Source organism: Heterocephalus glaber, unplaced genomic scaffold (assembly GCF_053883595.1).
Source record: "Heterocephalus glaber isolate CG9 unplaced genomic scaffold, H.glaber_assembly_v1.0 deba00001737, whole genome shotgun sequence".
In the NCBI taxonomy this organism is placed as follows: domain Eukaryota; kingdom Metazoa; phylum Chordata; class Mammalia; order Rodentia; family Bathyergidae; genus Heterocephalus; species Heterocephalus glaber.
The window spans coordinates 752,360-777,067 of NW_028258445.1; the positions used below are offsets into that span (position 1 = coordinate 752,360).

The 24,708-nt window shown below is 37.7% G+C and overlaps 1 long non-coding RNA gene and 1 other non-coding gene across 2 annotated transcripts in view; one reads left to right on the forward strand and one right to left on the reverse strand.

Moving 5' to 3' along the window:
* Nucleotides 1-23,182, forward strand: part of LOC147821421 (uncharacterized) — a 60,320-nt gene extending 37,138 nt beyond the window's left edge. The window contains exon 3 of the long non-coding RNA XR_015447015.1: nt 22,561-23,182. This is a non-coding gene — a long non-coding RNA (uncharacterized LOC147821421). The remainder of the gene's footprint in view (nt 1-22,560) is intronic.
* LOC147821422 (U6 spliceosomal RNA) lies at nt 14,935-15,040 on the reverse strand. Its single transcript, XR_015447043.1, has one exon. It is a non-coding gene; the product is annotated as a U6 spliceosomal RNA (small nuclear RNA).
* Nucleotides 23,183-24,708: the final 1,526 nt, after the last annotated feature.

The window sequence follows — 24,708 nt, forward strand, 5'->3', positions numbered from 1 at the left end:
TTCCAAGGCTGCACAGCAGAGGGGCATCACAGAGCAGAGGCAACAGCCACTGCCACCTTCCCTCTCTCCCTTTATATTCCATGCTGGGATGGCTGTGAGCCTTTTGGATGGTGCCACCCACACCCAGGCTGGGGCACCCTTAATCCCAGCATCACACACCCTGCCAAAAGCCCCACCTAAGACCCCATGAGGCTTTGGAGGGACATCTAGACGCAAGCCATAACACTACTGCACCCCCATATCTTTGCATTTTTGAAATTATCAAACCTGTTCAGGAATTACTAGGGTCAGCAGGAAAGCTCAGATGCTACTCAGTTCCATGCTCCAGTAGCTCTGCACTGACCATGATCTGGAGAGTGCCGAGGAGAGCTCAGAAAGTCAGCCCCATCTCTTCCTCTTCTGAAGATCTGGTTTTTCTCTTCTTCTATACCCTGGCCCTACACAGCAGGAATGCCATTCCATCTGTCCCTCCAAGAGTTCTCTGCACTTAATTTTGTGCATGTGTTGGGGGGAGGGCATGAAGGTGCTGAGTGTGTGTGTGTGTGTGTGTGTATGTGCATGTATGGTGTGTCTGTGAAAGAGAGATAAAGATAGCACATGGACAGAGAGATGATAATTTGATATAGAGACAGAGTTCATTCTATGATTCATTGCACTCTATTTTTAACTCTGCTATCTCTAGGGTTGGATTCAAAGTGGAAGCTACTAGTCTATATCTAGTTCATTTTCAAGTTCTGGGAGAAAAGTTTACCAGTTCCCTAATGCAAAAGGAAGAAAAAAAACATCTTACTTTGAATTTTTTTGACTTTTCTGATTTGATTCTGACGACCACTGCAAAAAAAATCTTCAGACAAATTAAAATTAGAGTTTATTTCAGCAAAGAATGATTTGTGAATCAGGCAGCATTCAGAACTAGGATAGGTCCAGAGCTCCACCCACCAGTGTGGGTAGTATGTGGAGACAGAAGAGGGAAATGAAACACAGAGACACTTTGATTTTTCACCATGTGGTGATTTCCACTTTCCTTGTACGGATGAGGCCTGACCAGGAGTCACTGTGACTGCCTGAGATGCAGCGATTTATTACAAGAATACATACAAGTTAGGCTGTAATTTATTTACAAGGTGTGATCGAAAATTTAAAAATAAATGTAAAAACCATTTTTAAAAATGTATATAGTAGAAGATGTATTCGCATGAATTTCTGTTAAGGTACTCCCCCTTTCTGTGAAGGTACTTACCTCATTGTTCTTAACCACTCTGAACTTCCCAAGGCAGTTCTGGAAGTCCTGTTCCCTGAGTCTCTTTATGTGCACTGTGGTGGTTGCCTACATGTCCAGAGTCAGTTCAAAGCATTGCCTGTCATGGTCATTTTGATTTTGGGGAAGAGCAAGAGGTCTCACAGTGCCAACTCCGATGAATGGGGTGGAGGAGGACACACAGACATGTTTTAATAATCCTGCCTTCTTATTGTATGTTTTATTGCCACTTGTAAAGACACTCACAAATGAGTACTTCCAGAACTGCTTCAGAAAGTGGCAAGAACTATGGGATCAGCGTGTTCAAAGCAAGGAAGTCTTTAGAGGGAGATTAAGGCCAACATGTCTCTTATTGTAATAAAATTTTAAAAATTTAAACATTCACTGTATATTTTGATTGCCCCTCATGCAGAAGCTAAGGTTTGCTAAATAGGATTTAAAGTATGGCAGCCTCAGGCCAAGTTTAGTTTAATTTAATAATACTACTCTATTACTTCCTGGAACTCCTCGTTCTTACTAAACATTTCTCCCTCCTTCGCCTCAAATAAATGGTCCTTTCTATGTGCTTCCAGATAAAATGCCATGTCTTCAGGACAGTCCACGTAGCCCTGGTGGTCTCTCGCTATCAAGCAGAATGATCTCGCCCCATGCCCAGCACCTTGGTGCTGTGTTGGTGGTCACCATGTGGCTGTGCCCATCTGTTCTCTGCCCATCAAGTTTATGCATTCTGTGCCTTCTGCTTGGAATATCCCTTTTTGCCACTTTTCTTCCAGTCTCCTCAGTGTACTTCTTTCTCCTCTAGAGTATGAACAAACAAACAAGCAAACAAGCTCCAAATCAAAACATCACAAGTATCTACTGGCATTGTCTAGCATGCCAAGGTTCTCTTTCCTGTTTCCATACTTTGACTTCATTATTTCTGTGTTGCTGTAATGTTGGATTTACATTTTCCTTCCTGTCTCTATGATTAAACTGTACACTTTCCCATGGTATGAACTTTATTCCTTCAAAACTTTTGAATGCATACTATTTAGTTGAGAAACATGTCTTTTAGGGGGAAAAGGAACATATGTATACCTTTGGGGATGATGCAAATTAACACTGCCAGTGTGGAAATCAGTATGGAGATTCATCAAGAAACTAAAAATAGAACTACTATTTGATTCCACTGTGCCATTCACCAATATATTCCTAAACTAATTAAAGTCAGCATATCATATTCATATCTACATACCCATGCTTACTGTGGTGCAGTTATTCAACCATAAAGAAGAACAAAATTATGTCATTTGTTAGAAAATAGATGGAACTGGAGATAATGATGTTAAGCAAAATATCCGGTCCTAGACAGATATCACAATTTTTGGTGTTCATTGTGCGAGGGAAATTGGGAGGGGAATACAAGTAGAAAAGCATTTATTTGAAGAAGGGAGAAAGGAAAGAATGAGGGACTTTCTAATGGCATAAATGCTGGTAGAACAAGAAAAATGAGGTATCATTCTGGAGCATTTGTTTATCTTTATAAAAATATTTGCTAGACTCATGGATTTTATATTGGCATATTTTAAGGGTTCATTTAAATAGGTTGAAATTAGATGCAGGCTAAGCATATTTGTATGCTTGCACAAAACAGGAAACTCAACATAAAAAAATACTTGCCTGAGTTTTAGCAACTTCTCTTTTGAAACCTCAGAAGTGAGTTGGAGGGTGATAATCAGGACATTTATAATGCAACAAAAGAGATGATTTATCACCACACAGTTAAGGTACTTCTCAAAGGCCTTTGGGTTTGAAAAGTAAAGTTGATGAAGAGAAAGTCTTTCCTTCAAGTCCACTATACAAACAGAAGGTACTTCCCTCTCTACCAAGGTGAGAGAAATGAGATTGCTATGCAGAGCTATAAAATGGTTTTAAGATCTAAACAAACAAAAGTAACTTAGAACTAACTTAAATTCTTTCTTTTAATGTAACCTATATAAGAATATTTTACATTATTTTTCTTAAAATGTATAAGGCTCTGCATACATTTGGTTTTCCTATGGGGCACTTTTCTCTTAATTAATGCCAAGAAGAATTTCCTATACTTTAGAATTGATTCATGATCAATCAGTCATATTTTCTAAAACACTCTTATTTTGATTAAAAGGTAGAAAATATTCACTTGGGATAATTCTCATTTCATTTGATATGCACTCTCATCAGGGTTAGTGAACTGTGCTATTTTGGATTCCTAAAACTGCTTGCACTTCAGTTCTTATTGCTTTTCGGCATATTTGACAATTAATACTTCTTTGTACTGCTACCTACTGCTGAACTAATTCTATTGCAGATTTTGTTTGTCAGTCTTACTCTATTCTTATCCCACTGGAGAGTGACTCATTGTCTTTCATTTAATAAGCCCCATGTTCCTCAGCTCCCGCCTAGCTTGTAGGAGGGCTGGGACAAAAGTCATCTCATTGAAAATCTGCATCCCTGTGCAACGCAGTGGTTATTTCCAGAATTTTAAAGGTTGTCATTTTCAAACTCTGGCCCTGGATGGATGACAAGTCTATATTGGTAATGTTGCTTTTGTAGAGTTGGGTATATTTCTAAATACTGGAGCTTTGGCATTGGAAATGAAATGTCCCAAGTTCCCTTTGTCTAATTTATGTATGATGCTTCTGTGCTCAGCTTTAGTTCACATCATTAAATTCTTATCTAATTATAATGCAAGCAATCTGATTGCCAGAACTGAGACTATGTCAGCACTTTCTCTGTAAACCTCTAAGGCTTGTAATAAATCAACCATAACGTGACATTCTGTAGCATACTTTAGAATCTAAATTCTCATGACTAGCTTGGTTATTCTTTTTTAGAGAAATTCATATGCCTTGACTGTGGTTGTTTTTAATATCTCAAGAGAAATTTGTGATTCATAATTAAGATTATTTTCATGGTAAATATTTCTCTTAAGAGTTTTTTTAGTATCTGAAAGGCATTACTAGGGTTTTTTTCTGTTATCATAATAAACTATGTTCTTTGCCATAGTTCTTCCTTAAGTTTGATTTATTGTGCATATATTTTCAATAGAAATAGTATTAAGAATCTACATTTAAAAACTTTTAGACATTTTTGTATTGATGCATAAACACTGTACAAATTAATGAGATACCATGTGATGTTTTGATATTTGCATACAATGTGTAAAGTTCTAATGGAAGTAGATACATTTATCTTTTTTTAAAAATTAACTTTATTGGTACATTTTAGGTATACAATACATTTACATTTATCATTGGGTGCTTGTACCTGTACTTGATGTAGCTTGGTTCTTACTTTTTTCCCCATTACCTGTGCGCCCTTCACCCCCTCTGCCCTTAGCTATTTACGTAGATTTCATTTCCATTTTTTTTTCTTTCTCATAATTTTTCCTTTCCCTCTTTTCCTTTCCCCTTCCCCTCCCTTCACTCCTTCGTCTTTGGACCTTTTTTCCTATTTCAACTCATCAATTACTCATTTTAATCATTTTAACCCTTTTTATACTATCAGTTTCTCACACTAGTGAAACTATTCGGTATTTACAGGTGTGTGTCCTATTTATTTCACTTAAGAGTATGGCCTTGATATGCATTCATTTAGCTATAAATGACTCTAGTTTTTCATTCTTTATGGCTGAGTAGTACTCCATTTTATAAAAAAAAACACACACATTTAATTCATCCAGTTTCCAGTTGATGGGCACTTGGGCTGCTTCCAAGCTTTAGCCATTACAAACTGTGCCACTATGAACATGGGCGCACATATATCACTGTGGTATGATTCTTTTAATTCTTTGGGGAAGATACCCAGCAGGGGAATAGCTGGGTCATATGGGACCTCTAATCCTAGTTCTTTGAGGTATCTCCATACTGACTTCCACAGCGGTTGCACCAGTCTGCACTCCCACCAGCAATGGAGAAGGGTTCCTTTCTCTCCACACCCCTGCCAGCATTTGTTATTGGTTGATTCCTTGATAGCAGCCATTCTTTGTGGGGTGAAGTGGAATCTCAGTGTTGTTTTCATCTGCATTTCTCGAATGATGAGTGATGTTGAACATTTTTTCATGTATTTGTTTGCTGCTTTTACTTCTTTGTCTGAGAAATGTCTATTCTTTTCAGATGCTCATTTTTGAATTGGGTCTTTGAATTTGGGGGGGTCTGTTTTTTTCAATTCTTTATATATTCTAGATAGTAGTCCTTTGTCTGAGGTACAGCTGCTAAAATTTTTTTCCCATATTGTAGGTTGTCTCTTAGCTATGTTGGTGGTTTATTTTGCAGTGCAGAAGCTTTTTAATAAAATGAGATCCCAGTTGTTGATTCTTTCTGCTAGTTCCCGTGCTGCTGAGGTTTTGTTCATGAAATCTTTTCCTATGCCAATGTCTTCAAGAGTTCTACCTAACTTATCTTCCAGCAAGTTTAGTGTTTCTGTCTTAACATTTATATCTTTAATCTACTTCAATCTTAGTTTAGTCCATGGTGATAGGTGTGGGTCTAGTTTTAATCTTGGGCAGGTTGAGATTCAGTTTTTCCAACACCATTTATTAAATAGGCTATCTTTCCTCTAATGATGGTGCTTGGCTCCTTTGTCAAAGATAAGGTGGCTGATCATGTCTGGAGTTGTTTCTGCATCTTCTAATCTATTCCACTGATCCTCAGGTGTGTTCCTTTGCCAGTACCATGCTGATTTTATCACAGTAGCTTTGTAGTATAGTTTCAAGGTGGGGATTGTGATACCCCCACCCATGTCTCTGTTGCTTAGAATTGCTTTAGCTATTCTAGGTCTCTTATGGTTCCAAATGAATTTTTGGATTATTTTCTCTAGTTCTGTGAAGTATATTGTTGGAATTTCAATTGGCATGGCATTGAATCTATATATTAGTTTTGGAAGTATAGCCATTTTCACTATATTGGTTCTTCCTACTCAGGAACAAGGGATGTATTTCCATTTTCTTGTATCTTCTTCGGTCTCTTTTTTCAGAGTTCTGTAGTTTTCAGGGTAGAGGTCTTTTGTTTCCTTTGTTAGATTGATTCCTAGATATTTCATTTTTTTGGATGCTATTGTAAAGGGAATTGTTTCCCTAATTTCTCTCTCAGTGAGTCTGTTATTTGTGTACAAGAAGGCTATTGTGTTTTGAGTGTTGACCTTGTATCCAGCTACTCTACTGAATCTGTCAATTAAGTCTAGAAGTCTTCTGGCGGAGTTTTTTGGGTCTTCTATGTATAGTATCATATTGTCAGCAAATAATGACAGTTTAGCTTCTTTTTTTCCTATGTTTATTCCTTTCATTTCTTTCTCTTTTCTAATTGCTGTGGCTAATGTTTCCAGAACCATATTGAATAGGAGTGGGGATAGTGGGCATCTTTGTCTTGTTCCTGATTTTAGCATGAAAGTTTTCAGTTTTTGACCATTTAGTGTGATGTTGGCTGTTGGTTTTTCACAGATAGCCTTAATCAGGTTAAGATAAAGACCTTCTATTCCAATTTTCTGTAGAGTTTTTATCATGAATGGGTGCTGGATTTTGTCTAATGCTTTTTCTGCATCTATTGAGATGATCATATGGTTTTTGTCCTTGACTCTGTTAATATGGTGTATTACATTTATTGATTTATGTATGTTGAACCATCCTTGCATCCCTGGGATAAATCCAACTTGGTCAGGGTGTATGATCTTCTTGATGACCCTCTGTATTCTGTTTGCCAGTATTTTGTTGAGGATTTTTGCATCTATGTTCATTAGGGAGATTGGCCTGTAGTTCTCTTTTGGGTTGGATCTTTCCCTGGTTTTGGAATCAAAGTAACACTTGCTTCCAGGAATGAATTTGGAAGTATTGCTTCCCTTTCAATTTCCTTGATGAGTTTAAAGAGTAATGGCATTAGTTCTTCTTTAAATGTCTTGTAAAATTCAGCAGTGAAGCCATCCGGACCTGGGCTTTTCTTTGTTGGTAAATATTTTATTACATTTTCAATTTCACTCATTGTAATTGGGGTGTTTAGAATTTCTATATCTTCTTCATTTAACTTTGGCAATTCATATATATCTAGCAATCTGTCCGTTTCTTCTGTGTTTTCCATTTTATTGGAGTAGAGGTTCCTGAAGTAGGTATTGATGATCCTCTGGATTTCTGTAGGATCTGTTGTGACTTCACCTTTTTCATTCTTAATTGCATGTATTTGTGCCTTTTCTTTCCTTTTTTTGATAAGGTTGGCTAAAGGTTTATCGATTTTATTTATTCTTTCAAAAAACCAACTCTTTGATTCATTGATTTTTTTGTATTGTTCTCTTCATCTCCATTGCATTGATTTCTGTCCTGATCTTTATAATTTCCTCTTTTGTACAAGCTTTGGATTTGTTATGCTCTACTTTTTCTAGGAGCTTGAGGTTCTGCATTAGGTTATTTATCTGATTTTTCTCTGTTTTCCTAATATGAGCATTCACTGCAATGAATTTCCCAGGTAGAACTGCTTTCATTGTGTCCCATAGATTCCTATATGTTGTACTGGCATTTTCATTTACTTTTAGAAACTGTTTAATTTCTTCTTTAATTACTTCTGTGACCCATTGGTTGTTCAAGAGGGTGTTATTCAGTTGCCATGTGTTTGTTGGGCTTTTGTGGTTTCTTATGTTATTGATCTCCAATTTTATTGCACTCTGGTCTGATAATATACAGGGGGTAACTTCAATTCTTTTACATTTACTTAGACATGTCCTATGAGCTAGCATGTGGTCTATTCTGGAGAATGACCCTTGTGCAGCCAAAAAGAAAGTGTATTCTGATTTTGTGGGGTGGAACACTCTCTAAATATCTATTAAGTCCATTTGTTCAATAGCTTGGCTCAGTTCTAGAATTTCCTTGTTAACTTTTTGTCTAGATGATCTGTTTATTTGTGATAGTGGGGTATTGAGGTCCCCCACTACAATTGTGTTAGTGTTTATTTGGTTTTTCATGTCTATTAATATTTGTTTTGTATATTTGGGGGCATTCATATTTGGTGCATATATATTTAGGATTGTCATCTCTTCCTCTTGGATTGTTCCCTTCACAAGGATGTAGTGACCATCTTTGTCTCTCTTAATTAGTTTTGGTTTGAAATCTTCTTTGTCTGCAAATAAGATTGCTCCTCCTGCTTCTGGGTTCCTGTGGTTTGGAGAACTGTTTTCCATCCTTTTACTTTCAGTCTATGAGTTTCTTTTTGAGTTAGGTGTGTTTCTTGTATACAGCATATTGTTGCATTTTCCTTTTAAATCCATTCTGCCAGTCTATTTCTTTTGATTGGTGACTTGAGGCCATTAACATTGAGGGTTATAATTGATAGATATTGATTTATCTTTGTCATGATGTTTTACTTTTGTTGGGTCTTTTATTTCTTATTTTTCCCCCTTTCCAATTAGGGTCTTACCTTGCCTGGTGGCTTCCCTCTGTTGGGCCTCATAAAGTTTGACCTTCATTGCTTTTTTCTAGGATATTGTTTAGAATTACTTGTAGTGCTGGTATGGTGTTCATGAAATTTCTCAGGTATTCTTTGTCATGGAAGTATCTAATTTCCCCATTGATTTTGAAAGATAATTTTGCAGGATACAACAGACTACGTTGGAAGTTATTTTCTTTTAGGGCTTGAAATACTTCGCTCCAGGCTCTCCTTGACTTGAGGGTTTGTGTTGAGAAGTCTTCTGTGATTCTGATGGGCTTTCCTTTATAGGTGATTTGTTTCTTTTCTCTAACTGCTTGTAGGATTTTGTTTTTCTATTGGATTTGTGGGATCTTGACTATTATATGTCTAGATGTAGATTTTTTTGATCATGGCTAGTTGGAGTTCTATACGTCTCACTTATCTGTCTGTCCAATTCTCTACCTCTTTCTGGGAAGTTTTCAACTGTTACTTCTGTGAACAGTTTTTTTATGTCAATTGTGCTTTCTCCTTTTTTTTCATGGGCTCCTATCAGTCTTATGTTATTCTTCTTTGCATCTTCTAGCAGTTGTTGGATTGATTTCTTGTGGTCTCTTACTATTTTTAAGAAATCTCTATTTTCATGGTCTCTGTGATTCTGTCTTCTATATCTGATATTCTATCTTCAGATTCCCTTAATCAGCTGTGGATACTTTCAGTGGAATTTTTGATCTCCTGAATATCTGTTTGAATATGTTTCATAGTTTCCATTTCTTTCTTACGCTGGGTATTCATGGCTTCCAGCATGTTTCTGAGCCCATCTATTTTTTTATCTGTTTCTGTCCTAGATCCTCTAATCATGTCTTTCACTCTGCTCACCATCTCTGTAGATATCTGGGAGATTATTTCTGCTTTGAATTTTTCTCGAGCCTCATTCGTCTGTTTTGTTACTTCCTGTGCTATCAGTTCAGGGTATCCAGATGTTTGGTTATGGGACTTTTCCATCTCATTTCCCTCAGGATTTACCCTTGGTGGGGTGGAAGTCTGAGTTTGTGCCTTCCTTAAATGTCTTCTCATTTTTGTTTTTGGTACTGTCCTTGGTTTAACTCCTGGGCTGATAGTTTGAAATTGCTTATTGTAGGTATCTTTGTTGCTTGTATTTAGAATCCTTATGGAATGATTGCTTCTCAGAGGTGTCTTCCAGATATAGCTGGTCTTTAGGTTTTGAGTCTCTAATGACTCTAAGGCTATCTCATTTTCCTTATACTAGGAGGGTTCATTGACTAGATCAATGCCCACACCTTAGCCCAAGTGATACAATCAGCAACACCACTGCATCATGTACATCTTCGAAAATAACATTTTGTGGTAGTTATTAATTTATCACTTTTAGCTGTGTGAATTAAATCAAGATTGAGGAACAACCCAATATATAGTGAATAAACTCTTCAATATAACAACTTTACTCTTTGGGATGGGGAGTTAGAAGAGGTTGGGGAAGGAGGGACAGATGACAAGAAGGATAGGGAAAGGTTAATAGTGTGGCCAGAGGACACAAGTGAGAAAGAAAAAGAGAATAACAGTAAAATAAAAAGAACTCTGAATGAGGGCCAAAACAGGAACAAAAAGGGAAGATTAACAATGTGGGAGAGCAAGAGAGTGAGTGTAAGAGAGAAAGGAAAGAGAAAAGAAAGAAGAAAAGAATAAAAAGGAGAGAAAAACAAATATTTTCAGAGTAGGAAAAAAATTAAAGAGAAGAGGGGCCAAAGAAAAGAAAAGAGAAAAACAAACTAATAATACTAATTTTGGGAATAAAAAAACCAATGAATATGTAGGGCCTCTTTCAGGGTATGTCTCTACTGTCACAATAGACAACGTGGGTAGCAGTGTGCAGATATAAGTCAATGAGTCTCAGCAAGCTAGTCGCAGACCCATGAGATTCAGGCAGATTTCTGGCTGCAAGTCCCAAGTTGAGCCCCCTGTCCTCCCATAGGGTTGAACTCTGCAGAGTTGTATTGCAGGTTCCAGCTGCCCTTCCCCTGAAGATAGTCCCGGTCCTGATGGGAGGTGAAGATGACTCCAACTTACCCAGTACAGTGGTCTGGTGGTCCGGTGTCCTCTGCATCTTTGTAGTGTGGGACCAGGTGGCTGTACAGAGAAGAGGCCAGAGGAGCGGAGCATAGGGTTTCCAGTGGATTACTGCTGGGGTGAGGGCTGATTCGGCGTGTTCCCTTGCGTCTCGCGACCTTGGTGGGGCGTCCACAGACCTGCCTGTCTGCAGCGGGCTGATTTGGTGTGTTCAGTGCGACTTGTGACCTCGGTAGGGCATCCCTATATACATTTATCTTAAGTTTTCAAAAATCATTTATGTCTACTGAAAACATTGAAAATTCTTTTAATGACACTTTTGAAATATATGCTATCTTGCTATTATCTAGTAGAATGGCTATAGATAATGGTAACTATTGTGTACTTCAAAAGAAGTCCATGGAAAATATTTGAGGGCACTTGTAAATGCAATATATGATAAAATTACATTATACTAATATGCTATAATTTAAATTTGCTGATTTACTTTATTAATGTTACACAGGCAAAATTGTGAATTTAGCGTAAGCTACATGATTTGGACCATCTAAACTTCACAGAAAATGTTGAACTCATCATTTTCACTGAGATAGATGTATAAAATGATACATAATTGTCACTGGTCTGTACAAGGAGACTTTCACAATGGCATATACCCTGTAAACACCACTAGAGGAAGACTGAGAACTTTCTATATCTTTAGAAAGTCTCCTTGTGTCCCTTTCCAGTCACATCTACTTTCCAAGTCTCCTTCATACATTAACTGTCTGTCTCTTTACAATGATTTTTGCTGTATTTACATTTCACAGAAATAAAATCATACAATATAATTCTTTTGTGTCCAGCTTTATGCCTTAGCAAATCACCATACTTATCACTTTGTTTTCCTTTATTACTTGGTCTCAGAGCAAAGACCAAGGATTCCCACAGAAGGAATTCTGCTTGAGGACTGGACACATAAATCCTCCCTGAGTTCCACCCTGCAGCTTTGTGTGTCCACGTCTATTTCAAGACAGCTACCTCAACTTGCACCTAATTACCCCGCTGCTGGCCTACTCTGCACACTTCATACGTGCCTCCCCCACAATAAGTAATTTTAAGGAATTCCTCTCCTTATTTATGAATAAATACACCATAGCTGTCACTCTTCCCACTTCCATTTTTATTTTTCAAGAATTGAGGACTATGGTTTTTCAATATGCATTCCAAGTCCTTCTGACTCCTATTCCACTCCCCTGCCTACAGTCCTTAGGAAACTTAGAGCTGCACTTTGTAAATTCTTCTATTGCTAGGATTCAAGTTATGACTTATATTCTGCCACTCTGATTGTTCTTGGATTTGGAACTAAGTCATGTTGGAGAGACTCAGGGTGTGGCACCTCTTTTGCTGGTGTGAACCAGAGGACATATCCCTGTCCTGGAGTAGGGAAGGTAGACACAGCTTCTAGAGCAGCTTGGGTCAGTGGCCTTTGGGTTAGGGCAGGGGCAATGTGTTTCTGAAGTCACAGGTTCCTTAATTCTGTAGCTGTCACAGGTAGTGGCTTTCTTGGCAGCAAAGCTTGACCTTGCAAGTCACTCCTGAGAACTCATTTTAGATTCTGTGTCTGTGGCCCTTTTAAAGAATCTGTTACTACTTGTCCCTCCCTTAAACTAACTAGAACAAACTCTTCTATTTAACAAAACTCTGACTAATACCAGCAGTTTGGGATCCTTTTTATCTGTAACGAGTTAGAAATTAAAAGACACTTATAAGAGCATACAAACCCTGAATATACTGGAGACATATTTTCAAATGGGAGGAATAGAAAAAATGATGAAAGTTATTTTTTAGATTTGTTGGAAATAATATGAATTAAATGCATTGTTCATATATAGACAGATTTATACACCATTCTACATTAAAGTAAAAATAAGAAAAATTAGGAGAGGTGAAATATTTTCATTTGTTTTGACAAAACATTTTTCTTTCCTTTGTTTTAATTGCTAAAACGTTCTTTCATCAATTCACTCTTTATGCCAAAGAGATTGGATAATTTGGCTTGGTATGTTGGTATGGTGAGTTTGGGGTATAGCTTGGTGGTGGAGTACTTGCTTAGGACTCAGGAGTTTCAATCCCTAATACTGCAGAAAAAATTAAAAAATATGCGAAACAAAAAGAAAGGGTGGGATGTTGAATGTTAAGTCACTCAAATGCAGATATAGACTGGTTAAGAATGAAGACAGGACTTGCTGAGTGAGTCTCCTTGTGGAGCATCACCACAAACCCCAGATATTTGTGATGGCCATTTTCAACTGATTATTTGTTCAGTAAGTGTCTCAGTTACTTTTCTCATTGCTGAGGCAAAATAGCCAACACCCAAAGTTGAAGGAGGAGAGATTTATTTGGCTCGTAGATTGTAGAGGTTTCAGTCCATAGACTGCTGACTCAAGGCAGAGGGACATCACAGAGGAGAAACAGTCCATGGCAGGGTAGGGCAGGCAGAAAAAAGCAGTGAAGCAGAAAGGAGCAGCCGTCCTTCTTTCTGTCCCTTTCTATTCCATCCAGTCTGCACACCTATCGATTGGTGCTACCCACATCCAGGATGGGCCTTCAATTGTCCACACCCAGAACTATGCTAAAGCAATTTATTAATCCCAGCATCACACACCGTAGATCCACCCACCTCTGAAAAGCCCCATCTATGTCGGCATGAGGCTTTGGGGGCATCTAGACACAGCCATGGGAGTCAGTTTCAGATCTTTAAGGGATGTAGGCTGTTAGAAATTTGTAGGCACTTGGGAAGCCATTCCCCTCTTTCTGTGTTTTCTCCGTATAAATTCTCAAACTCTTTGTCATGAATGCTGCATGTTGGTCTCTTTCTGCTGTTCATGATAGCTTCCCATTGTGTTGACCCAGCAGATGGACAATATATTTCAAATGGGCAAATTATTACATTCTTTTCCAGCTGCAAGTTAACACATTAGCATTTCATAATCCCCAAAGTTCATCAGTTCTATCTTCTGCCATAATATCAGCCAACATTTCATTTCTGCTCCCTTTATAAATAAATTTCTACTCAGTTTAAATCATGTGTTATAAACATTTATGATTATGCTTAGTGTCTCTTCTATTAGTATTACGTAGTAGAGATTTCTTTCCTTCATTTTACAGGTATTCATTATTTAGTCATCCTTTATCCTTTCAGAATTGCTTTTTCATGTTTCCATTGCTTTGGATTATTAGTAATTCTTTAAAACTCTCTGTACATCTAATTCTCCTCTGGTAGTGTTGCAGGTTTCGTGTGAGATTGAAAATGAAATCAGCTTTCGGCTGTGCTAGAGAATTACAGCAGCGGCGGGCCCTCCGATTCTCCCCAGGCCTTCCGCCCTCGGCCAACTCCAGTCTGTGAGCTGCACCGGGGTTGGGTCAAACCCTCCAGGGAGGCACAACTTTTCGGGTGCCACAGAGTTTGCAGATCATTTCTCCTCATGCCCGCTGACGGAGTTCATTTATTTCAATGGCTATATTTTATTCTGCTCAATACGTCAATATTCTACTCGATATTGGGCTTGTTTCTCACCTTGAAGGCACTATGTAGCCTACGCTGGTCTCAAACTCAGGGTGATTCTCCTACCTCAGCCTCCGGAGTTGTGGGATGATAAGTTGTGAGCCACCTTGCACAACTTCGGATCTTGGGTTTGCACTCGTTATTTTTTACAAACAAAGCTTCAGTGACCTTTCTTGTACATATTTTTCAGAGAACATGAACGGTATTAGAGTGGACAGGTCTCAGGGCTTGTGCACCTCCCCCTTACCCACAATGTGACCTCTTTTTTGAAGGTGTGCATGCCACTTCAGACTCGCACCAGCATCCTTTGCACTTCTCCCTGTGCTTGTTCTGCTTCTTTTTTAAATTTTTTAACCAAAGGCTCGAAATGTATTAACCCTCTCCTCTCATGGGATGCTTCCAATCACCAGGTCTTGGGGCCAGGGGGCCAGAAGCAGCTCAGTGGCTCCTCCTGGTCCTGCAGTCTGTGCACAGCCTCTTGCACATGTGCAGGATGGGCAGCTCAGCTGGTGCAGGCGACTCCCTCCTGCAGGTTGCCCTGACCCCGAAGGCCCCGGATCCAGGGGGTTCAGAGGGAAAACTCTGGGTGCAGCCCCAGGTCCGAGGCTGGCAGAATTTGCACTTGGCTCCCTCCTGGCAAAACTGTGCAACACTTCACAAATGTGCATGCCGCTCTTGCACTGGGATGTTCTGATCTTCTCTGTATCTTTCCAATTCCAGTACCTGTGGTGCCAAAGGGAGCACTTTCCTCTTGTTGTGACCAGTATCTTGTATTAGAAGCCAGGTGTGATGATTCAGGGCTGTAGTCCCAGCTACTCAGGAGGCTGAGGCAGGAGGGTCACTTGAGTCCCAAAGATTGAGGTCAACCTGTGGAACATGACAAGATCTCATCTTCTCAGAAACTGAAACAGAACCGAATAAACAAAATAACGGTGACAAAAACATTCTACAAAGAAGTTACAATTTGAAGAACCGTTTTAATTTTACTTTTGTTTTAATTTGTACTTTCCCAATGCAGCCAATAATCTCTTCACACTCACAGGAAATTGAGGCTCCCTTTGGGGAGGGTGGAGCACTGAGCAGAATCCAGGCCTCCCATGACCTGCAACTGCGGAGGCTTCACGAAAGACAGTGTGAGATTCTGCTTTGTCTGAACCTTATTTGGAAGTTCTTGTCTTTTTACAGCTAAAAATGTAATTTTAAATGAGACTTAGATATAGTCTATGTTTTCTTGAGCTGACCTTGGTGTTTTGTATTTTTCTAGATGTTTTATATACACTTTTAACTTTGCGACTCTCCCAAAGAGATTGTTCATAGTAACCTCTTAGGATATTTAAAAGAATCTCTATAGTGACATTTTGCATACCTGATTTTATATGTCTCTTCTTCTCCTCCTCTTCTTTCTCCTCCTCCTCCTACTCTTCCTCCTGCTCTTTGTTTTCTTCACCCTTCTTCTTTTTTGAGACAAGGTCTCACTATGTGCTTCAGGCTGACCTTAAGCTAGTGGCAATCCTCCTGCCTCAGCCTTCCAACTGCTCGGATTACAGGCGTGCACCACCAGGCCTGACGGCATTTGTCTTCTTAAAATCAAAACTTTTTTGATTTATTGGTGGTTTATTTTAATGCTATTAATTTGCAATCTGACAAGATTTTCACCTGTCTACTGATTTTTGTTTCATAAGTTTATTTTATACTTCCATATTCTGATTTCTTAGCTCATTAATTTTAGATATTTTTACTCATTGATTTCCTTAAGCCTATTACTTCCTCTGTCAATATCAATTCAGCTGCATTCTCTAGGTTTAACATTTAGGCCATCACATTTTCCTGGAAGAATATTATGCCACTTGTAAATTTTCTTGCCTGTTCTGTTGAGGGTACACTCCAGGCATCCAGCCCGCCTTCTACCTGGCGTCTCTGCCTTATACAGATTCCTCACCCTCCTCTCCCTGCTGCTTCTGGCTCCACTTGGACGTGCATGTGGCCCCTCCCCTGGAAGCTCACGAAGGGTCAGCACTGGGACCTCAGTCTGCCTGCTCCCACCAGGTTCCCACTATGCAATTCTTGGAATTTACTGCCTTGTTTCTTAGTGCCCTCTTTTTTTGTTTATTCCTGAATGCTCTTTTGGTCCCTTAAAATCAAATACGTAGCTTTTTTGTATCATTTTTCTAATTATTTCTATTGAGGAAGGTGCAGATTATTCAACCATGTTGCTAAAAATAGTGTCAAATTTATCATTTATGAAATTGTTATTTATGAAGTCCTATATAAAAAGTGTTTACAGTTAATATTCAGTATGAATTTCCATTAATGCCTTCCAAGATCTGATACATTCATGATTTTCTTTCTTCTTTTTTCTACCTATTGACATGTGCCCTACATGAACAGGTATCTCAATACTAAACTACCCTCTATTCCTAGGATAAACTCTAGGTATCAAATGATGGTCTGATTGGCTTTTCCTTAGAGTTTCCAAATTTGTATTTAATGAACAAGATTGTCTACAGCTTTTATGTAAGAGATAATTGCTAATTATTACTCTCAAGAATGGAATATATAGCATAGAAAGTTTTAATATTCTATGTCTGTAACCATGTAACCCAGAATTCTTTCATGAAGAAAAGTCATCGTTAACTTAATCTATTTCTTGTATACTAGTTATTAGCTTCAGTTTTTCACTTTTATTTTAGAAAAATATAATTTTACATTTGGCAGCTATAATTACAAACATTATTCTCTTATTCTCTTATTGTTGTAGTTTTTTCACATTTAAAATTTTGTTTATATTTTATGTGTCTTAAAAATTAGTTTGCTTTTCTGACTTTCAAAAATCAATTCTAGCCTTTACTTCCTTATGCATCACTGCACACCACTCTATTAGTTTCTTAATCAGTTCATAAAATTTTATCTTTTGGTCTTTTTAAAATTTATTTCTAATCTGCATAAATAAAATTTAAATGTCAGGATGTAACGCTAGTTTTCCATCAATTTATGATTGTCTTACTTTATTAATCATTACTATTTAATTGTACATTTTTATGGGGGACTGTGTAATCATTTAATACATATATGCTAGGTGCATTGATCAAACCAGGGTGATTAATGTTTCCACCTCCTTATCATTTTCATATTTAAACCCTTTGAGCTGCTCTCTTCTATTTATTCATAAAATATATAGGTTATTGTCATCCCACTGTGCTGTAGAATAGCCTTAATGATGGTTGTATGTTCTTCTGCATAGGTTATTTCATAATTTAAGGTTATAAACTTGTATAGAAAAACAACTTGGAGGATGGAAGTAGCTAAGATGGAAAGTAAACCTGTGAAAATCTTTACTAATCTTTTAAACAGCTTAAAAGAATATAATGAGGGCCAGGGATTTAGCTCAGTGTTTCCGCCACCTGCCTCGCAAATGCAAGGACCCGAGTTCAATCCCCGGTACCAAAAAAAAGAATACAATGAAAGCATCATTCCAAATAAAGACAAGTCAATGATGTTATAGTAATCTTTTATTATAGTAGAATTAAAAAATTTCTTTATTTCACTTTCTCTTGCTTGTGGCACCCGAATTAAAGGTAAGACAGAGGAGAGAAGAATTTTGGGCCAAATTTCTGTTTAGACTCTAATTTTTTTTCTATTTCTTTTACTTTTTCTTTTTTTTTTCCTTCTAGAGTGAATATAAAAGTGAAATATAGGATGAGTAGTAAATTTACTTCAGGCCATGAAATCTATTCTCTTTGCTGCAATTAGTGCTTTAAATAATTAGATGCAATTCCTTAGGAGAAATCTGGAGGCATATTTCCTCAGGAAAAATTTGAAATTTAGTCCGTTACTACTTTGAGCATTTCTAATAAATGTGGACTAATATTTCATGACATTAATAATATTTATCCCTTTCAAAGGCTGCTTGAAAGATTTTACTAAATGTTTCAATGATAGGAGATAGGTAGACTTTAGCACAAGAAAAGAAAAACTTTTCTGGGGATTTAGCCAGGGAGACCAATTTCCATCATGTCCTTTGTTTAGTAACACACTGAAATGGCTTTTGTGGAACGTTTTGGGTCCTATTTCCATAACAACACTTCCTTTTTACCTCTCTGATGAGATGAAAATCATATGATTTCCCTGAGATTTGCTTGGGGACAGATTGCAATAATATCCAATTACTGATGAATGGATGAGATATATCGGATCCCAAGCCCAGGAGATAGAATAATGAATCAGTATTTTGCAGTGGAGTCTTTATTTTAGCACATGGGCCTGGGTTATTCTGATGCACAGCCAGGGTTCTTTCCCATTGCCTACAAACTACAAACTGCTTTGGCTGTAATAAGAATAGGTTTAGGTGGGATAATCAGAGTGTAACTGTTTCTTGTCATATGAAATATAGAGTTTTGGAAAAATATTTTATTCTATAACCTAAAGCATTCAATGAAGTCCTAAAAGGTTCATATTTTTGCTTCTCTGTATCACCTTATAATAAGTATTTGGTAAGCATTTATTTGGTTACATAAAGATAGGTTCAGTTCATGTACATATAAGATAAATTTTCTGTGTTTATTTTTTAAATTTTTATTTTATTGGTACATTTTAGGTATACAATATAATGACATTCATCATTGGAAATTTGCACCTTTATGTAATCTCCCTTGGTTCTTATTTTTCCCCCTTCCCCTGCCCTCCCTTTCAACCTCTCCTTCCCTCCCTATTTACAAAGACTTTGTTTCCATTTTTTCATTTTCTCATATTAATTCCATTCCCTTCTTTCCTTTCCCCTACCCCTCCTACTTCCCCTTCCCCTTTGCCCCTTTTCTTCTTATTTCACATTACCTATTATACCTTTTAGTCCTTATTTACCCTTTCAGTTTCTCACACCAGAGAAACTATTTGGTATTTACACATGTGTGTCCTATTTATTTCATTTAAGAGTATTCCCTCAATGTGCATCCACTTAGCTATAAATGTCTTTAATTTCTCATTTTTATGGCTGAGTAGTACTCCATTTTATTAAAAAAAACACATTTTCTTTATCCAGTCTCCAGTTGATGGGCATTTGGGCTGTTTCCAAATTTTAGCTATTACAAGCTGTGCTGCTCTAAACATGGGTGCACATATATCACTGCGGTATGATTTTTTTAATTCTTTGGGGAAGATGCCCAGCAGGAGAATAGCTGGGTCAAATGGGACTTCCAGTCCTAGTTCTTTGAGGTATCTCCATACTGATTTCCACAGTGGTTGCTCCAGTCTACACTCCCACCAGCAGTGGAGCAGGGTTTCTCTTTCCCCACAGCCCCGCCAGCATTGGTTATTGGTTGATTTCATGATAGCAGCCATTCTTTCTGGAGTGAGGTGAAATCTCAGTGTTGTTTTCATTTGCATCTCTCAAATGACCAGTGATGTTGAACATTTTTTCATGTGTTCATTTGCTATTTCTACTTCTTTGTGTGAGAAATGTCTGTTCATTTCAGATGCCCAGTTTTGGATTGGGTCTTTAAATTGAGGGGTCTGATTTTTTTTAAGTTCTTTATAGATTCGAGATAGTAGACCTTTGTCTGAGGAACAGCAGGTGAAGAATTTTTTCCCACACTGTGGGTTGTCTCTTCACACTGCTGGTGGTTTCTCTTGCTGTGAAGAAGCTTCTTAATAAGAAGAGATCCCACTTGTTGATTGTTTGTGCTAGTTCACATGCAACTGAGGTTTTGTTTATAAAATCTTTTCCTACACCAATGTCTTCAGAAGTTCTACCTAACCTCTGTTCCAGGAGATTCAGCTTTTCTATTTTGATATTTAGATCTTTAATCCATTTCACTTTTAGTTCAGTCCATGGTGAGAGATATAGGTCTAGTTTTAATTTGTGGCAAGTTGAAACCCAGTTTTTCCAGCACCATTTATTAAAGAGGTTATCTTTTCTCCAGTGAGGGTGTTTGGCTCCTTTATTGAAGATGAGATGGCTGACTGTGTCTGGAGTTGTTTCTGCATCTTCTAATCTGTTCCACTGGCCCCCAGGTCCGTTTCTTTGCCAGTATCATGCTGTTTTTATCACAGTAGTTTTGTAGTATAGTTTCAAGTTGGGGGTTGTGATGCCCCCTGCCATGTCTCTGTTACCTAGAATTGCTTTTGCTGTTCTGGGTCTCTTCTTGTTCCAAAGGAAAACTTGGATTGTTTTCTCAAGGTCTGTGAAGTATGCTGCTGGGATTGCAATTGGGATTGCACTGAATCTATATAGCAGTTTTGGAAGTATGGCCATTTTCACTATGTTGATCCTTCCTACCCAGGAGCAGGGGATGTCTTTCCATTTTCTGATATCCTCTTCAATCTCTCTTTTCAGAGTGCTATAGTTTTCAGAGAAGAGGTCTTTGATTTCTTTTGTTAGGTTGATTCTTAGGTATTTCAGTTTCTTGGATGCTGTTGTGAAAGGAATTATTTGCCCTATTTCTGTCTCAGTGAGTCTGTTGTTTGTGTAGAGGAAAGCTATTGATTTTTGTGTGTTGACCTTGTAACCAGCTACTTGACTGAATTTGGTTATTAAGTCTAGAAGACTTTTGGTGGAGTTCTTGGGGTCTTCTATATAGAGTATCATGTCATCTGCAAATAATGACAATTTGACTTCTTCATTTCCTATTTTTATTCCTTTTATTTCTTTCTCTTGTCTAATTACCGTGGCTAATGTTTCCAGAACTATATTGAACAAGAGTGGTGATAGTGGACATCCTTGTCTTGTTCCTGATTTTAGTGTGAAGGATTTCAGCTTTTGACCATTTAGTATGATATTGGCTGTTGGTTTTTCATAGATGGCTTTTATCAGATTAAGGAAAGACCATGTATTCCAATTTTTTGTAGAGTTTTTATCATAAATGCATGTTGGATTTTGTGAAATGCTTTTTCTGCATTTATTGAGGTGATCACATGGTTTTTGTCCTTGGCTCTACTGATATAGTGTATTATATTGATTGATTTGGGTATGTTGAACCATTCCTGCATCCCTGGGATGAATCTCACTTGGTCAGGTGTATGATCTTCTTGATGATCTTCTGCATTCTATATGTCAGTATCTTATTAAGGATTTCTACATTTATGTTCATTAGTGAGATTGGCCTATAGTTCTCTTTTTGGGTTGGGTCTTTCTCTGCTTTGGGGATCAAGGTGATGTTTGCCTCCAGGAATGATTTTGGGAGTATTGCTTCCCTTTCAATTTCATTGAAGAGTTTAAACAGTAGTGGCAGGAGTTCCTCTCTAAATGTCTTGTAGAATTCAGCAGTGAAACCATCAGGACATGGGCTTTTCTTAGTTGCTAAGTTTTTAATTATGTTTTCAATTTCACTGATTGATATTGGGTCATTTAGAATTTTTAGGTCTTTGTTCAACCTTCTTAATTCATATGTATCTAGGAATCTGTCCATTTCTTCTGTGTTTTCCATCTTATTGCTGTATAGGTTCTCGAAGTAAGTATTGATGATCTTCTGTATTTCTGCTAGGTCTGTTGTAATTTCACCCTTTTCATTCTTAATTGCATGGATTTGGCCCTTTTGTTTCCTTTTTCTGAGAAGTTTGGCTATGAATTTTTCAATTTTGTTTATTCTTTAGAAGAACCAACTCTTGGCTTCATTAATTTTCTGTATCATTCTCTTAGTCTCCATTAAATTGATTTCTGCTCTGATCTTTATAATTTCCTCCCTTGTATGAGTTTTGAGTTTGTCCTGCTCTTCTTTTTCTAGAAGCTTGAGGTTCAGCATCAGGTTTTTTAATTGGTTTTGCTCTGTTTTCCTAATATGATTATTCACTGCTATGAATTTCCTGCATAAGGCTGCTTTCATTGTGTCCCATAGATTCCAATATGTTGCAATGTCATTGTCACTTAATTGAAGAAACTGTCTGATTTCTCCTTTAATTTCCTCTGTGACCCATTGGTTATTCTGAAGTGTGCTGTTCAATTTCCATGCATTTATGAAATTCTTGTGGTTTCTTTTGCTATGGATCTCCAATTTCATCACACTATGGTCTGATAGTATACAAGGTATAACTTCAATTCCTTTGCACTTACTTAAACATGTTCTATGAGCGAGTTTGTAGTCTATTTTGGAGAATGATCTGTGTGCAGCTGAAAGAATGTGTATTCTGATTTTGTGGGGTGGAACACTCTGTAAACATCTGTTAAGTCCATTTGTTCAAGAGTTCGATTGAGTAAAGGAATTTGAAATTTGAATGACATTTTGGGGAACCATTCAGTTCTTGCCAATTTCTCACTATGTCTTGCTTATTTTCAGTGGTCTGTCACCTCCATATCAGAGTCCTACAGAACCATGGACCAGTTCTCTGGGGACGGCTGCACTTCCTGGAGATCATGCTGCCCAGATTGCACATGGTGGTCAGCAGCTCTGCTTATATGGGCAGAGCTGGGCCTGCTGGACAAATGCCCTCCAGGGCCTGCATCAGTAAAGCCACACATTGTGATACCGAGACTCTCTTTTTCATCCTACTTCTGGGGCTCTGCAGTAGTTGAACACATTTTGTGTTTTTCAAGTTCTTTCTATGATGCAGAATTAAGAGAAGATTATGAAAAATCATATTATTCAATATATTTAACATCATATTAACATTTTAAGGTCCTGGATTTTTGTTCTCTAGTGGATATTGGTCATGTGTCTGATGATCAGGCATGTTTTGAACATTTTTTAGAGGACATTATCTGTACTGTATTGTCTGTAGAAGCTGGGGCCCCCACTCAGCCTTCCTATTTGCTGGCTACCTGGCCCTGCTTCTGCCAATCAGATAATGGTGTGCAGCTGGGAACAGAGAAGTGGAGGGAGGGGAAAGGGAAGAAGAATGAAGATGTGTGGACATGGACCAAATCCCCAAGATGAATGTCATCGTTATGTACTGCAAACATGTACCAATAAAAATAAATAAAAACTTCTTTTCCTTAGTGAGATGTTTTCAGAGATGGGAATAAAAAACCCAGCAGTTAGTGAACCTTAGCTATGTGTAAGGAATGAATGAGTGAATGAATGAGTGAGTGAAGTGCCTCATGTATTGCTTCACTTTGGATAACTTTTTTGAGGGTAGCATTAAGAATCGTAGATGTATATTTTGGACTAACAGGAGAACAGCCAAGACAATCAAAACAGAACCGAAGCAGAAATAGAAAGGGATAGTGGGAGAATTTTGCAAAGGGTAAATTAAGTGCAGCAAGGTAGCAAAACTAAAACACACTATTTTGGGAGATTATGAAATATGCATTTCTAACACCTTATGTACCGAGATCTGCATGAGACACTGCAAGGAATGACTGGAAAATCTAAAATATTGTCTGTGCCATTTTAAAGCTCTGGAATAGTCACAGAAGCAGAAGGAAATTCTATGCAAACGGAGGATAGGAACAGAGAAAATATTGTGTGATTGGGCTTTGCAGTCTCAGAAATCAGCTCTCCTAAGAGCTTACACTGCCCTGAAAGAATAATCTGAGTCCCCACTTCGGGGATAAGCTCTCCATACACAAAAATAATTGCTTAATATCTGTGCTCTGCAGGTTACTCCTGTGACATAGATGATGAAACAGTAGTAGTTGTTGAGAGAAAGTGTCCCAGTATGATTTGATATCAAAGAGCATGGTACTGACCCACAGCGAATGCTGACAAACTGTGTCTCTCCAGTCACTTCCTAATTAATGACTAGACATATTATAGCACAGTGATCATTCAGATTTTGATTGTCAGACTGCTGTCGAGTTTCTCCATATGTTCCTACCAAAAAAACTTTGAACAATTATGCCAAGACAGCAGCCATCGTTTTGATGGTCGTGGGTAATTGGCTAATGAGGCATGATTCAGTCTACTGCTTACGCTGTCAGAACAAGATTGGGGTCACATTTTCCACAACTGCATGAGCAGATTTCTCCTCTTGCGAAAGAAGTGTTAGTATGTGATATAAATAAGTAAATAAAGTTCCTCTCTCCAGAGAAAGTGCACATTACAATTTAATTCACTTAAATGATATTCAGAAATTGCAACAACATGTACACACATACACACACACACACACATTCAGAGTAGCATCTGCTAGGACAGCGGCTGTGGCAGGTACTGAGCTTGCATTCTGTTTTGGGAATTCTTTTTTGGGGATTTCCAGGGCTTTCCATAGACTGAGGCTTTCAATTCTCACAACTGCCTTACGAGATACATATTTTCAATTTTTATTTTATATTACATATGTCTGTGGTATATAATGATTAAATTATTGGTGGAGAGTTGGCACATGTACATAACGCATCACCATTGTTTCTAATCTCTCTCCCTTTATTCCTTGGGAGTCCTTCTATTTATTTCTTTGGCACTATTCTATTCTCCCTAGAGATAGATTTTTTAAAAAATTATGTTCACATTTCCTATTTTGAAAAATAATTTTTAGGAAGAGTA